Source organism: Ammodytes marinus, assembly GCF_949987685.1.
Source record: "Ammodytes marinus genome assembly, chromosome: 2".
In the NCBI taxonomy this organism is placed as follows: Eukaryota; Metazoa; Chordata; class Actinopteri; order Uranoscopiformes; family Ammodytidae; genus Ammodytes; species Ammodytes marinus.
Window position 1 is genome coordinate 1,192,700 of NC_137231.1, and position 17,857 is coordinate 1,210,556.

The window sequence follows — 17,857 nt, forward strand, 5'->3', positions numbered from 1 at the left end:
CTGCAAAGGATCATTAAAGCATTTCAATTCAATTCAATTAAAGAAGAAAATTCAGTCAACATAGGAGGGTTGCTGAAAAAGCCTCTGCTCTCAAAAAAGGAACAAAACTGCTCGTCACAACTTTGCCAGAGACCACCTGGAGATACCTGAAGTCTTCTGGAAGTCTCTTCTGTGGACAGATTAGTCCAAAATTTAACTGTTTGGTCATTACCAAAACTGCCATGTTAGGGCAAAAACGCAACTCTGCCTACCACCAAAAGAACCTTTTCCAAAGTGAAGAATGGTGGCGGCAGATGGTCTGCAAATCTCCAGATGTAATGTTTGGGTTGGCTTTTAACTGAAAAATCACTTTTCATGTGCCGCTTATGGATATTTTTGAAGGAAGTCCACTTCTAGGCAGATGTTCAGTCACTCTGAGAGCTCTCCATTTCTAGATTATTTGCCTCACGGTGGACCGATGGAGCTCAAACTTTTTTTTAATTAATTGATAGCTGTCCCCAGGCAAATGTGCAACATCACAACCCTATTCCTGAGATCCTCTGAGATTTTCTTTCCTCTTGGCGTGTCTGGCCTGTATGGGTTCACTTTGGTGGGCCTAAACTGACCTGGTTTGATCTCTGTTTTATCTAGTGCCACCCAATTTCTTCCCTAAAGATATCTCATTACATTGGTCAATTTCATCACTCAATTCAGTCCACCTGATTGTGTTTACCTGCTTGATTTAAGCAATGCAGCTCAGGGTTCATAAACTTTAGCAAATACAAAAGTTGTCAAATCATTTGTTTTATCTGTTTCAACAAATGATTTTCGGAAAAGAAAGATTTTGAATTGATAAACAGACATCTGTTATTTCATATAAAAATACTGGTATTGATAAAAATGAATTAATAATGGTTAAACTAAATAAAATTCCAAAATGCTCAAGGGGTTCACATACTTTCAAGCAGCACTGTATGTTCGGTGCTTACTTAATAAAGACGATATAGATATTCTGATTCTGATACTTTCCGCATACTCCTCCGGTATAGCCATTATTGGGTCATAAATCCAGCATACAGAAAATATAGAATTTTTCGGTGATAAACCTGTTAAAGGCCCTCTGAGGAACTCTGTTTCTGTGAATTCTAGCGGCCCCTTAGGACAAAAGCAGTAGTGTTTTTACGACGCCAGCTGTCGTAAAGGTCTTTTCTAGTACGTGCCAGCCTGTGCCTCCATCACGCGATTTGTAAGCAATATGCCCATGTTGGAAGCCAGTCAACGAGAGAAGGCACGATGGATCGCGATGAGGTACTGTGTTTATATGTGACTATTTCAGATTAATAATGCTAATTTGATGATGATTAAGCAGATTAAACTTTGATTTAGTACCGTTCTTAAACCTAGGTTAAGACGACATAAGTTAACAACTAACAGAGTTGGTTGTTTTATCATTGTAGGCTGATGGGTTTGGGATCAACATTCACTATTTAGCTTAGGTTATAATAATAAATAACTAGTTAATAAATAAAAAGCAAACAACATTTATGCATGTTTGCTTAGCTGGCAGGTAAGCTTAGCTTCATCCCAACTCCAGGAATGTATTATGCTTATGTCTTCTGCTTCATTGAATTAATTTATAAATGTGATTCTTTGAAATGAATGCTGTCTTACAGAGGTGTTTAATGTGGGTGTCAAAGTTGGTCTGAGGGTCCATTTTAACACAGAGGTTGGTGACGGATGTGGAAAGGGAGGTGTTTTGGCCAGAGAAAGTCATATTGGTGATTGTGGGGGAGCGGAGCTGATGTGGCGTGCCAACAAGGATGGCTTCTGTTTTGGAGCTGTTGAGTTGAAGGAAGTTGAGCTTATCCACGCCTCTATCCAGTGGCGACTGGTCATTAGGGGCACGTGGGGCAAAGCCCCACCTACTCTCACAAGAAAAAAAAATATATATATATATAGGGGAGAACTGTGTAATCTGAGCCACTTTTTACATTTGCTCCCCTCTAAGGGAGCTAAACTGATTTATCACTCAAATTTACACATTTCCCATTAATTCAGGATGTTTCCTAGAAATGGGCATTAGAAGATTTTTTTTCAAGACAAAGGGCAGTGAAAATATGATTGTTTTAAAAAAAGTTGTCATGTGGCTCACTTTACCCCAGCTGTGGGGTAAACTGATCCACTTACTTTTTCCACTCTGAAACTACCATAACAACACATATTGTAACAGTAAGAATCCTGAAAGCTAGCCACACATTCCAGAACTAATGTCGGACTAGTAAGAGAATGATGGGGTTTGGTCAATTAAGCAAAGCAGATTTTCTAAACACTTGAAAGTAACTCTGAACAAAATCAAATACAACATATTATAATTCAAAAGGTTTTAATAAGATTCAAATGAAAGATAGAACCAGTTAGATTAGAACACAGTCTGGGGGTCAGAACACAGGACCCTTAGAGCCAGCTAGTGTCTGGGGGTCAAAGCATAGGAAAATCAGAACCAGCGAGAACAGCCTGGGACTCAGAACACAGGAGAAGACCCAACTGGATTATAACATCAGCCTGTCATACTCTACAACTAGGCCTACTCTACATTCCAGCCCTGAAGGTTACAGGGAAAGATGAGAAGGTGCTCTTTCCGTGTGGTTGCCCCAGGTCGTCTTCCTGGTGTATTTCCTTGGCATGATGGCTTTTCTACAATGTGTATGACATTAAAATAAAACACATGTTATGTAATATTACATTAAAATATGTTTATGACTAAACTTAACTTGTGCCTCATGGTGGGGGAAATTGAGACAGTGGCTCACTTTCCCCCACAGCATTTGGCTCACTTTCCCCCACCACCACAATTTGAGAAAAAACTACCTCTCTTAGCATTTCAGGCTAATCTTCAGTTATCAGCATCACATGGTTTCATATGTTGGTAGTTCATCAACATGTATGATATAAGTTTTTATACATGAATACATTTGCTTTGGCACAACAATTGATTAAGTTGACAGCAAGAAAATTTACTTTTACATGCAAAATACCTATTTTGGTGAAAAAAACATGCTTACCACAGCACCATGAGGTCCTCTCTTTGAGGGCCATGGGGAAATGAGAGGGGCTTGAAAACATATATCTCACATGACCACAAATGTTGTCCGTTGCCTAGATACAGGGGGTGGCTCACATTACCCGATGCCTCAGATTCCCCCGTTCTCCCCTATATATATATAAATAAAAAAAGGTTTGGCGCTTTTAGTTAATTTTTAGCTGACCCTAGCTTGCTTCTTCAGATTGCGTTTGTCTGATTTGTGTCTCTGCCATGTCATGTGCCATGTCCATGGTCTCTGCAGTCAGACTACGGCAGCCGTGTGAGCCAGTCAGATTTGGGCCGAAGGGCTAAAGGGCTCGTTCGCCTTTTGCCCCTCCTGCCCCTCCAAACGCAATGCAATGTGTATTGCACGTGAACAACTGCGAATGCGCGTGCTCGTAGTATTTCTCTGTTATAGTGGACGGAGATTATTTTAGCCCAACGGTCGCTGCCCCTCCGACACTGGAAAGGACATATATGGACATGGTCATGTTCGTTCCACTACTGTGACGCTGTAGTGCCGCGAAAAGTCCAGTAGCCCGAAGAAGAGAACAACGGAGAAGGATAACGTTGCTAACACAACACTACACAAAGATGTCAGAAGCACACAAACGAAAACGAGTCGACAACATCATCATGAATGGAGTACAGGTTTGAGACCCTTAGTCTATAGGAAAAATTAGAGGTAAAACGCCTTGGTGCGCACCAACCAAGGGATTTTAGCTTTAGCCAAACCGCTGGCAAAAACACCCGTTCATTTAATGTGGACTGGTTTACCAAAAAGAAATGGCTAACGGCAAGTGAGCAAAATAAGGCACTCTTTTGCTTCCCCTGTTTGCTGTTTGGTGGCAGTGGTGGAGATGTTATTTGGTCAAGGACGGGATACAAGGATTTAAAACATCTGTCGGAGAGGATAGCCACGAGAGCAGCAATTGTCATCAGGATAATGCTATTAAATTGGGTCTTTTGGGGCGGGTGAACGTAGCTGTCCAGATCGACAGTGCTTACCGGCGCGGTATTGACGAGCATAACAGGCGAGTGGAGGAAAACAGGTATGTACTCAGTCGGATCATCACTTGCATTAAAATGTGTGGGAAATGTGAGACAGCACTGCGGGGTCACGACGAGTCGGCGGACTCTCTGAATCCGGGGATATTCCGTTGTTTTTTGGAGACGATGTGTGAGGGCGATGCTAGGCTTCAGCGGCACTATGACGCTCAGCCCGTATTCAAAGGGACATCAAGCACCATACAGAATGAATTATTAGACTGCATGTATGAAGTGTACAGGGACGAGATAGCCAAACAAGTGGACGAGACATCATTTGTTGCTGTACAGGCCGACGAGACAACGGATGTCTCCTGTAAATCACAGATGGTGGTTGTGCTGCGATACATTTTGCCATGTAACACAGTGACAGAGAGGTTTTTAGAGTTTGTGTAAGTCAAGGACAAAACTGGTGTCGGCCTTTGCAATAGCATCAAGGCCGTTCTGGAGCCACTGAAGCTCAGAGAAAAGCTGATCGCTCAGACCTACGATGGTGCGGCCGTAATGAGCGGGAATGTGCGTGGGGTGCAGACGCTGAAAAGGCTCAGTTTGTTCACTGCTACGCCCACCAACTGAACCTGACGTTGCAGCAACTGTCTTCAGCTAGGATCAGCATCCTAAAGGTGTTTTTTGCAGATCTGACTGCTTTTGCCACGTTTTTCTCCTGTTCTCCAAAACGTGTTACAGCTCTTTCAGAGACAACACACAGACGCATTCCAAGGCCACCAGCTGTCCGATGGAATTTTAAAAGTCGTACCGTGAATGCCATTTGGGAGACCCGTGCAGCACTGCTCAAGTGTATGGAGGCCATTCGCACAGAGCCAGGATGGAATGAGATCACCATAAGTGAGGCATACGGCCTGTCAAAGAAACTCCGGGACAGAGCTATCTGCAGCTGCTGGAATTTTTTTCACTGATTATGCCAGAAGTGGATGTCTTATACAACACTCTGCAAAAACGTAGCATTGATGCCCCATGCATTAACAGCGCACTGGCACATTTCAAGGAAAATGTCCAAAAAATGCGGCAGCAAGCTGATAATTTGGCTGCCACCTCTCATGAGGGAACAGACGAGCCAGGCAGACGAGTTACCAACACAGCGCCGGTGATGAAGGAGGCCTGTGACACAGTCATCTCTCAGGTAGAACAGCGGTTTTCACACAGTGACCACTTGATTGCTGCAAAGCTGTTGATAGCTCATTCTTCCCCCAGTTTGTGCTGTCATTCCCTACATCAGAGCTGGATTGTGCTGTGAAACTCTGGCCTTTGGATAAGAAAGAAAAGTTGAAGTCCGAGCTGATCATGCTGTACCGCCACAGTGAGCTTTACAGACGGCCCTGTCACTGTTAAAATCCATCTATGAGAACAACCTAGATGAGGTTTTTGCTGAGACCATTATTCTGCTGAAAATCATTGCAACAACACCAATGATGACAGCGGAGTCAGAGAGGAATTTTTCCACGTTAAAGAGGATAAAAACCTTCAGCCGCAACACCATGGGACAGCCGAGGCTCAACGCATTGGCCATGCTCTCAATTGAAAGCCAGCTGATCCACCAGCTACTTGACTTCGTTCCCAAAGTCATCGAAGAGTTTTCCCAGAGGAAGAACCGCCGTGCCACCTTCCTCTTCAAACAACTCCCAGGATGAAAGTGAACTTACAGCCTACTATTACGGGGCGTGAGCATCTCACTAAGCATTCCACAGCCACACCAACTCAACTCCCAGGATGAAAGTGAACTTACAGCCTACTATTACGGGGCGTGAGCATCTCACTAAGCATTCCACAGCCACATCAACTCCTAAGTACATAATATGCCACCTCCCGGGTTCACTTAAAGGGTTCTACATGTTCTTAACAAAAAAAACAAAAAAAAAATATATAAAACAAAATCACACAAAAAAATTATTTCATAATGTCTGCATGATAATGTAATGTTGTAATGTTGCATGATTTTTTCTAACATTTATTTCACTCTTATAGGCATGTTGTGAGCCTGGCGGGGTGAGAGGCAGCAGTTCAGCGAGGCAGTTGTCACACAGCAGACTGTCGCATATAATGTGAACATACAATAGTTTCATTCATTAGAAACAAACTTTTCTTTTTTTGATATGTCTGAAATAAAATGTAATCAATCAATCAATTGTGCATAGGTTCCTCAGCATGATAGAGCTAGTTCTACTCTCATGCCTGTTCACTGTTCATTTTGCTTCACTCATTGGTTGTCTGTCTGTCCTCTTCCAGTTTTCCCTGGTGGTGACGAGACGGTGTGGATCAGGTCACTCCTCTGGCTGCATATGAAGCCCTCGTGTATCCACACTATTCACTATTTATATTATATTTAAGTTCTACCATGATGTAAACATTTAGTCATCAATGATTGTATTCCTTTCTTTTTTTCTATTAATCTCATTACATGTGACATCTATTTCATGAAGTCCGTCCTCGGAGAGGATCCCTTCCTCTCTCACTCCCTGATATTTCTCTCAATCTTTTCCCGTTAAAGGGTTTTTTACTGGGAGTTTTTTCTCAGTCGAGGTAAGGGTGTAAGGGCAGGGTGTCATACTGTATGGAATGTGAAGCCCACTGAGGCAAATGTCTATTTGCGATATATCTCCATGCTTCAGTGTTTTGTCTGTTTGTTTGTTATGTCTTGTGCTTTTCAGTCTGTTTATGTTTGTCCCATCTTAAATGTTCCCACTCCTGGCCTGCACCTTGTCGTGGTGCAACCCGATCTCACGCCGAGGCGTGAGATACACACGCATGGACCGGCGTCTAACTCACACGCCTTGCCTGACCAGGGCGTGTGAGTTACACGCGCACCTCCCGTAGTCAAAATGGCGGCCGCGGTTTTCCGTCAATGTTTTATCTATATTATAACCTCTCCCTGTCCCCTTGCCCTAACCCTAACCACCGAGGGGGCTGCAGCTAGATAGTATTGAAATGCTGGGAGAACATGTTGTGCTATTCCTGGGAGAACATGTCGGCCCCTGTTGGTGCTATTCCTCCGTTCATTTAGACTATTCCTCCATTCATTTAGACGGCGGGAGGTGCGCGGTTCTTTCCCAGAGGAAGAACCGCCGTGCCACCTTCCTCTTCAAACAACTCCCAGGATGAAAGTGAACTTACAGCCTACTATTACGGGGCGTGAGCATCTCACTAAGCATTCCACAGCCACACCAACTCAACTCCCAGGATGAAAGTGAACTTACAGCCTACTATTACGGGGCGTGAGCATCTCACTGGTCAGGCAAGGCGTGTGAGTTAGACGCCGGTCCATGCGTGTCTATTAGACGCCTCGGCGTGATACCAGGTTGCGTGGTGAGTGGGCTTTAAACCGAGACAGGCCAACATTCTGAATCTTTTCTTTCACAGCTATTATCTTTGATTTCTCCTCCAGGATGCTGCCTAGGCCTATGGGAGGAGGTGTACTCCATGGTAAAATGATATTGGGTTCTTATAGTAGCTCTACCAGCTGTTTGCACTAGTATCATTTTATTCTGAAGTTATTGAAAACACTTTTAAAACCTATACAATCATCATTGCAATGTTTTGATGTCCTACTAATGGATGTAACCAAGCTGCACTAATGCACTTTATTAATTAAATATATATAATACATGGAGAGAACAGTCACTCAAAAACGAAAAAAACAGCATACCGAATAGTGCTAAAGTATAATTTTATTTGTAATGGTTGTGATGGCCCAAGTACCTGCCTGCTGTCCTGGTTATCTTTCCACAGGTCCTTGTGGGTGGAGCTGAGGCCTGAATAGTGAATAGTTAACACCTAGCGAGGGCTACAAACAGCATGGGACACACATATGTAGGAAAGACCAATGAAGGAAAGAGTGTGTACATGATGAAATATTTCTTGTCTGCTCTTTCATTACTTCACAAACAGCTCAATTTCTATTTTGAAATAAGTTTGCATTTTTATGCAAATGAGAGTGTGAGAATATATTGTACTACCCTCTAGCGCCCTCTGCTGGATCATAAAATAAACTGCTTTGAATATGAATGAGACTCCATCAAACATCGAACGTGAAATTTGAACTTTTCACCCCACCTTTGAATAAAAAGTGATAGCCCTAGTGTATATATAGGTTTTTCACATGTGTTCTCACCCACTCTTTCCCCACAATAAGTTTGAAGTATGCAAGACAGAGAGGATCACAGGTCATTTCATATTCTATGAAAGATTAACTAAAGCCTACAAGCAGTACAGATGAATGGATCGATAGTGTTTGGAGGGATGTCTATATCTATATGTATGCCTGTAAAACAAAGTCAATAGCAACACTTTTATAAAAGTGAAGGGGTCTACCATTTTTATTGTTGGGATTGAAGTTGGCACCTGTGTTAGATGAAAAAGAGCAGATAAGTATACATTGGCTTAATGATGTGGCTCTTACATGTGGAATAGCAAACTGGTTCTTTAAAGGTGTTTTAGTTGAAAAACCTGCAAACCGGCGTCAGACCAGAACTACAACCATATTATTGTTGGTGGAAAATGTGTAACTGTGCCTACACTGGGAACATGTCTGTAGTATTTTATCCCTTTTTGTTCCTACAACAGTCAAGCTCAACTCTTTTCCCTCAACATCATTTTATTATTGTTTTCTTTTTTTACAACATGGAAATTTCAGTAGGAGGCTCGTCAACTCTCGTGACTCCTTCAAGCTGTGGACAGGATTGGCCAAGGCAGTGGGGGTTCCAGCAGTCTAACAGCGGCTCACCAGAGCTCTGAGGCTGAAGAAGAGGATGGCAAATAAAAGTAGAGTCACTCACTGACACTGAATCACACAGGCACCCACACAATGTTAACTCTTGATAAAGGACTCACCTGTTCTTCAAGCTGTGCCCGACATGGGCCCAGGGAGCCGGGGGGTGGGGGGTGGAGAGCAGAAAAGGGGAAAGATTTAAAAGATTTAAAAGGAAAAAAAGAAAGGAAAAAAAGAAAAGATATAAAGGAAAAAGGGGAAAAGGAAGAGCAGCTTGTGAACCGTATTAGGCCAAGAGATTAAACAAAAGCTCTATATTAGCCATGACACTCAGGACCGGAGACCACTTTCTTTTTACTTTCCCAATTACAGCGTTTGAAGGTGGTCCTTAAGGCATTTAAAAATATTATCTAAAAAAATGTACGTCCCCCAACGAGATAAATGGACTCCATCGGCTAAAAAAAGTCCCGCAGTGTCATATCTAATACGATTATGTGGAATAATTCCTCCACTGACTGCATTAACAAACTGGGCCATAAGACGGTTGACACACCTTCTGGCCCCGTCAATCCTGGCTGGATACCTCTCAGCCCTCCAGCGGCATCTTGGGGTGAGGGCCGAAAAGAATATCTTCATTGGCGGGTAAAATCCATGGAGAAAGAGCAGGTCCCTCTCCATTTCATTCACCAGACTGATCCTCTTGACTGCCCCTAAGTCGTTGCCACCGCAGTGAATGACGAGTACATCAGGCACTACTCTTTCAACAAGGGTTTCAAGAAAGAGAGGAAGAAGCTTACCCCACCGCAGCCCACCCACGCCGAACCAGCAGACGGTAAGGTCCGGCGCCTCCATCTCCCTCCTCTGGGCTCCGCCCTGGGCAGCTCGCCGGACATAGCTGTCCCCAATCACCCAAACAAGCACTGTGGAAACAATGTAATGTTAGGTATATCATCAGGGATAAGGATAGGTATATTACAAAATGCATTATAAGCAGTGGCTGGGTTTCAATAATGTTATGATAGATACCATAGGTCATAAATATAATGTGCACATTCAAATAAAATACATACATGCATGATGTCAAGATAAAGATAAGTCTTACATTTATTTATACTTTGATTAAATACATGCAGATGTTTTACATTGATGTTCAAGTCTTAAAGCAATGAAGTTTTTCTTACTCTTAGGCGGCATCTCGATTCAGTTCAGTGACACTAAAAAGAACAAAATGAAAAATTGAGTAAATATAAAAGTGCCTTTTTTTATTAATACAACAGTGTGCAGAATAATGAGGCTGATATTAACGTTGTCGTCTTACGCAGCGGCAGCAATATCTACTGCTTTTCATGCTAAACGTTACAAATATAATTTTACGAATAATAACATTGATTCGATTTCAAAACCTTAAAATATTTACACGCAGTGTGGTTTGTCGATATAAGTGATCCGACACAATTTTAGATTTTTATAATTTGACAAAACGTTAAGTTCTAAATCGGCAAAAAAAAGCATGGCCAATCACGATTATATTGCCGGGCTTTTGCTAGCTAGCAAAAACCCGGCGGAGGGTTATTGAATAGCGTATATAATACACCTACAAAAATATTACGCAACGTATAGGTATTATGTTCTTGTTGGTTTTTTGTTTTATACCCTTAATTTATTAATATTAACACATTTTTCATGTTTTATTTTGTCGTTGAGATTAACTTACCAACTAACTACTTGACTCCAACAGTTCTCGAAGGGATCCAACAATGGAAGACTGTGAAAAGGTCGTCACAGTTCAGTGCAGCAGTATTAGTAGTAAGTCATGGAGCACGTGGTGCACTTCTTCTTCTTCTTGTAATATTCCGGCAGTTTAGACGCTGTTTAGCGTATTACTGCCCTCTACAGGTCAGATGTTGAACTAGATTTCTACATACAGTCGTGACTCGTGTGTTGTTGTTTTGTAGGATAGTCGGGAGCAGGAGGAGTCAACCTCTACCAAGATTGTTTGCTGCGAAAACCAACGGATGACGTCACGGACACTGGTACGTCTTTTTTTCATATTTCAGTGCCTACCCTCTTACTGACCTCTTCTCGCCACGACTGTGAAAATAAACGGGTGACGTCACGGACACTGGTAATTTAAAAAAAAATATTAGCCTAGTCCCACCTGTTTTTTACATGTAGAAACGCCACTGCCTCTATCTCCTCCAGGCAGGTGGTCAGTGTGGATGTTGGCAGAGGAGCATAAGAAGTGGGGGATGTCCTGATGTAGAGCTGTGTGTCATCGGCATAGCAGTGGTATGATAATAATGGATAGGATTTATATAGCGCGTTATTCCCTAAGGACTCAAAGTGCTTACAAGGTTCCAGGTTCCATTCATTCACACACAGTCATACCGGTGGTGGTAAACTACGATAGTAGCCACATCTGCCCTGGGGCAGACTGACGGAAGCGTGGCTGCCATTCCGCGCCAACGGACCCTCCAACCACCTCAAACATACAGCAGTCATACACATTCACACCAGTCAAGGTGGGTGAAGTGTCTTGCCCAAGGACACAACAACCATGACACAGGTTGCCGGGCGGGGATCGAACCGCCAACCCTAGGATCATTGGCCAACCCGCTCTACCAACTGAGCCACGGTCGCCCCATAACCCATGCCTGCTAATGACACCTGCTTACCTCCCCAATGCTGCTACCTTGCCGTGGTGGGGAGGCTTGCGTGCCTCCGTGACTCTAAAGGCTATACCGGCGGGGATTCATACCCCCTGTAGGTGCAACCATGCCGGGCAGGTTTTAGAGTAGAGGCCGGACGAAAAGCAGCACCTGGTCCTCCAGGTTGGGGGTTGGGCGGGGGCCAACAACCCCACCCTGTAAAACACTTGCAGTTACAGAAACGCCGACAAGAGAACTAAGAGAGGACACGGCCCTGGGAGAGAGTAGTTCTTCAGCTAGAAGACAAATGGCACCTGGTTGCAGACAGAAAAGAACGCCAGTGACCGTGAACTGTGGAGGTCCCTTGTCGACGGCCTATACCCCAGTAGAGGTGTAAGGCGTAAGTAAGTAAGTAAGCTAATGACACTGCCCAGGGGGAGCATGTACAGTGAGAACAGGGTGGGGCCCAACACCGAGCCCTGGGGGCAGTGTTGTGCCTGAACGCGTTCAATGAACGATCGTTTATGAACTCGTTCATATTTGGGGCGAACGTGAACGTATGTATTTCTGCCTGATGAACGTTATTGCGAACGCGTTCATTCTGGCGTTTGTGAACCGCGCTTTTACAGTCGTTCAATCGTTCATCGAGTGCCAGATTTCCATAGAAAACCCTGCTAAAAGACAGCGTAAACAGGCCTTAAATATGTAGCGGAAAAACACCCAATCTGGCAACACCTGCCACCACAGCGTCGCACCGCATCAAAATGCGAATCACCGCGGCAAAAAACAAAAACAAATGAATGCAGCAGCAATTACTCAGACCATGGACCTAGCCTCAGGCTCTACCTCTTCTTCATATGATTGTTACCTACTGTATATACCTCAGATTGTGTTTGTGTTAATAATTATGTCAACACATCTTATTGACTTTGTTGTTAACAGTATACTGCAGTTTAAAATGTTCTCCTTGAGGGTTTTACTATTTTAAGTTGTAGGCTAATTTGTTTGTAGAACCTGCCTGGTATATTTTTCCAGTATTGCTTTCTTTGAATGAAATTTCATGTGAATTGTTTCCAGGTTTGGAAAATTATAAAAATGGAAAAACATTTGCACCTTAACCGTTTTTTTGTTTGAATAATTCCTCATTAAAAAGACCATTCAAACAGCAACTTTTTCCTCATGTTTTTGAGAATATACTGTAGGGCAGGGCTATTCAATATTCCCGCGGGCCGGACCCAGGAATATTTACTGGCCCCCGCCTTGACTACCGACCGACCCAAAACATTTTTGGTGGTGCACAATTAATGTACTAGCACGTGCGATGTGTGCTTTTGCATGGTCATAACTGCGCGAAAGGCCGCAATCTGCAGTAAATAAATGTGCACATGTGTCTCCAAGCGTTTCTCTATCAGCTGCTCTGCAGCTTTGCGGGCGCGATTGTACCGCAGTGTAAGTGTATGTCCATTATTTGTATTTAGTGTGTCTGCATAATATTGCACCAGTTTGCATGTTTGCACAAAATTTGTACCTTCACATAGCAAACAAAATTGCACAACTGTAAAGTCAGTGTCTGTAGTTTTTTTGTATTCAAATAAGCAGTTGTTTATTTCTTTACTGTGCATTGGCATCTTTGAGCAAAATACAGCCAAAATTTTCGCCACGGCGCACCGCACCGCGCCTCCCATGACCCTGGACAGTGACCCCTTGACAAACATATTTTGGGGGGGAAACACTGTAAGGTGTTGCACTTAGAGTAGCCTACATTTATTTCTATGTTTTTTGATAAGCTGTTGCACTCTTAGTAAACCTAGGCCTACCTGTATTTTGATAAGCTGTTGCACTTAGAGTACATTTATTTCTATGTATTTTGATAAGCTGTTGAAGAGTTAACCTATTGTGTTTTCCTGAACTGATAAGATTGTTAAACACTTAAACAACAGGCAGCCTATGTTAATCAAATAGGGATTTTCTTTGATAAGCTGGTGAACTCTATTTGATAAAATAAAGACAATATATGGACTACTATGTCGTTGTAGTGTTTTACAGTATATGTAGCTATTGATGTGATCAATTTTAGGCATTTTTTTCTGGCCCCTCATTTTGGATCATTTCCACCAACCGGCCCCCATTCAAAACTAATTGAATAGCCCTGCTGTAGGGGTAAAAGCTGCAGCTAGCTTCTAGTGTGGACTGAATGTTATTGAAATCATTTCTGTCTTTGGTTCTATATGGTATGTGGCAATTATTTTGATATATATTGAGAAAGAAAAGAACTATGAACTACCGTACTTTCCGCACTATAAGCCGCACTGGACTTACTATAAGCCGCAGGTGTTATAATGTTTAATTACCATATGTAAGAATTCGTGCACAGATGGGATTGTCGGGAAAGAGATGGCTGCTTGAGGAAGCTCCCATTTATTAACATTTCAACAAACAAGTTGCATATTTGCATAACGTATTCAAGTGTTACCATTTAGTGCAATAGCTACTAGGGATGGACACAAGTTTTTTCACTACTCGTGTGATCGCTTGCATTCCTCGAGGATCAATCGATTCCTCGTTAAACTTTTTTCAATTTTTAGAACGCAGCGCATCTGTCTGCAGAATAACGGTGCATCGCAATAAAGCCAATAACCTGCGCTTAATGCTTCTTGTCAAACAGTCACAGTTACCATATGATTGTAAGGATTTGTGGTTCTTGTACATCTCTTTGTGAATACTGAGACCAGTTTTCCTATGAAGGCATTCAAGTTGCCGACCTTTGGCTTTCATTAAACGGAGATCGGGAGTGAACCAAGGGGCGGAGATGGAAAAGGAAACAGATCAGGGGCCGTATTCACAAAACATTTTAAGGCTAAGAGTAGGTCCTAACATGCTGATTTAGGAGTAACTCTCAAAAATAAGGGGCGGTTCACTCCTAATTTTAGGACTCCTAACTTTTTAAGATAAGTGTAATTCACAAAGCATTTTAGCGCTAAAACTAGCTCCTAAATCTATAAAAAGCTAGGAGTCCTCGAGAGGACTCCTAAGTCACTAAGAGTAAATCACAGACAACCATTTGATGGTGTTTGAGAGATTTAATGCTAGTGAGCTTTATAAAAGGTACCTTTAATAGCTGTAAGGGTTTAATGATCTTAGTAAAGCTATATTTAGAAAGTATACACATTTATATTTATTATATTTATATAAAAAAATATTTATTAAGTTCCTTTTCCTCCAGTTGCTTTGGGTTTACGATGCACTGAAAGTTACTGTTGGTGTCACGTTTGGGTTTAATTTCCTACTAGAGTAGGCCTATATGTGGCGCTTCGCAGCATCTCCTCCGTTCCACAGGTCCGCTACTGTATAGTTGCGCGTCTCGCCTTTTTCCTTCCTCATGCACTTTACGATTTTGCCGGCTGTTGTTTCTAAATTGTGAATTTCCTGGTTTGTCGCTGTCTGACTATTGCTGCATAGTCCGCCATTGAGAGAAATACAGCGAGAGTGCATGGCGTGCAGCTGTTCAATGAGGATATTTTTTCCGATTCAAATCATTGTAAAATTTAAAATGAATAGACCTATGTGGCGCTATTGTAGGTTAATTGTGAATAAATGTGTGGGAAACCCTGCAGTATCTTAGTTTCATGTTAAACCAGTGTCACTTGTCATTAATTGTATATAAAAACTATTTACTTTAATACAGCGACACGATATGGATATCTCCCACAGTGTTTCCATCATAAATTCACTCTTAGCTCTCATTCCCTCTCAGCCAATCACTGTGGGCATAGAAGGTATGAACATGACATCATCCATAGCAACAGGGTCAACACCGCCCTCTAGTCTTAGCTAAGGAGTCCCTCCCATTCCTTAGTAAAAGTTGGTCTTATCAGCTTTGTGAATAGGTTTTAAGAAATTACTCCTTACTAAGAACTTTTAGTGCTCCTTAGGAGTACTCTTAGCGCTAAGATAAAATGTTTTGTGAATACGGCCCCTGGTTTTTAACGGAGCAAGAGAATTAAGGATATTATTGAGTCCAGATATTAATGAGAGACCAGGGGCCGTATTCACAAAACATTTTATCTTAGCGCTAAGAGTACTCCTAAGGAGCACTAAACGTGTATTACTGTAAAGCGTCTTTGAGTGCCTACGCAATAAAGCGCTATATAAAACCTATCAATTATTATTATTATTAATTTTAAATTTTACAATGATTTGAATCGGAAAAAATATCCTCATTGAACAGCTGCACGCCATGCACTCTCACTGTATTTCTCTCAACGGCGACTATGCAGCAATAGTCAGACAGCGACAAACCAGGAAATTCACAATTTAGAAACAACAGCTGGCGAAATCGTAAAGTGCATGCGGAAGGAAAAAGGAGAGATGCGCAACTATACAGTAGCTGACCTGTGGAATGGAGGAGATGCTGCGAAGCGCCACATATAGGCCTACTCTAGTAGGGAATTAAATCCAAACGTGACACCAACAGTAACTTTCAGTGCATCATAAACCCAAAGCAACTGCAGGAAAAGGAACTTAATAAATATTTTTTTATATAAATATAATATATATAAATGTGTCTATACTTTCTAAATATAGCTTTACTAAGATCATTAAACCCTTACAGCTATTAAAGGTACCTTTTATAAAGCTCACTAGCATTACATCTCTCCAAAACACCATCAAATGGTTGTCTGTGATTTACTCTTAGTGACTTAGGAGTCCTCTCGAGGACTCTTAGCTTTTCATAGATTTAGGAGCTAGTTTTAGCGCTAAAATGCTTTGTGAATTACACTTATCTTAAAAAGTTAGGAGTCCTAAAATTAGGAGTGAAACGCCCCTTATTTTTGAGAGTTACTCCTAAATCAGCACGTTAGGACCTACTCTTAGCCTTAGAATGTTTTGTGAATACGGCCCCTGATCATCAGGCGTAGATAGATTGTAAATGTCAGGGAGGCAGGAGGAGTGGATTCTTGAAGTGAGAGTGGCAGGGTCAATATTCTTTATATTACGAAATTAAATAGGGCGGGTTTTTTTTGAGATGGAGAGAGCAAGTTTAAATGTACAGTCCCCTCCAATAGTATTGGAACAGTGAGGCCAATTCCTTTTATTTTTGCTGTAGACTGGAAACATTTGGGTTTGACACCAAATGATGAATATGAGACAATAGATCAACATTTAAGCTTTAATTTCCAGGTATTAACATCTGGATCTGATACACAACTGAGAAGATAGCATTATTTGTAAAGGAACCACATTTTTAGGTGAGCAAAAGTATTGGAACAGATAGACATAAATTAAATTATAGTGAATAAAACTTAATATTTTGTCGCAAATCCTTCTCTTGCAATAACTTCATCAAGCCTGTGACCCATTGACATCAACAAACTTTTGCATTCTTCTTTTGTGATGCTTTTCCAGGTTTTCACCGCAGCCTCTTTCAGTTGCTGTTTGTTTTGGGGGATTACTCCTCTTTAGCAGGTAAAATGCATGCTCTGTAGGGTTTAACTCTGGAAATAGACTTGGCCAGTCTGAAACCTTCCATTTCTTGCCCCTGATTAACTAATTTGTTGTTTTTGCAGTGTGTTTTGGGTCATTATCTTGCTACATGATGAAGGATCTTCCAATCAGTTTGGTTGCATCTTTCTTTAAATTGGCAGACAAAATGTTTGTGTAAACATCTGAGTTCATTTTGCTGTTGCCATGAAGTGTTCCATCATCAATCAAGATTAATGAGCCCATCTGAGAAGAAGACATGCAAGCCCAAGCCATGACATTGCCTCCACCATGTTTCACAGATGAGCTTGTATGTTTGGGATCACGATGTTATCCTTTCTTTCTCCAAACTTTAGCCTTTCCATCACTTTGGTAAAGGTTCATCTTGACAACAACACAGTAACACATGATGGCAGCAGCAACATTTACTCAGAAGTCTACAGAAACATTGTGTCTGCCAATTTAAAGAAAGATGCAACCAAACTGATTGGAAGATCCTCCATCATGCAGCAAGATAATGATCCAAGAAAACTGCAAAAACAACAAAGGAGTTCATCAGAGGCAAGAAATGGAAGTTTTAGACTGGCCAAGTCAATCTCCAGACTTAAACCCTATAGAGCATGCATATTACCTGCTAAAGAGTAGACCGAAAGGGAGTAACCCTCCAAAACAAACAGCAACTGAATGAAGCAGCGGTGAAAGCCTGGAAGAGCATCACAAAAGAAGAATGCAAAAGTGTTTTGATGTCAATGGGTCACAGGCTTGATGCAGTTATTTGCGACAAAATATTAAGTCTTATTCACTTTAATTTATTTTAAGTCTATCTGTTCCAATACAGGGCCGGCGGTAGCCAGGGGCCAGGGTGGGCCGTGCCCACCCAAATGTGGTCTGTGCCCA

At 41.9% G+C, this 17,857-nt stretch overlaps 1 protein-coding gene across 1 annotated transcript in view; it reads right to left on the minus strand.

The window, feature by feature from the left end:
• Positions 1-17,857, minus strand: part of mamdc2a (MAM domain containing 2a) — a 163,033-nt gene that overhangs the window by 41,701 nt on the left and 103,475 nt on the right. The window lies entirely within an intron of this gene.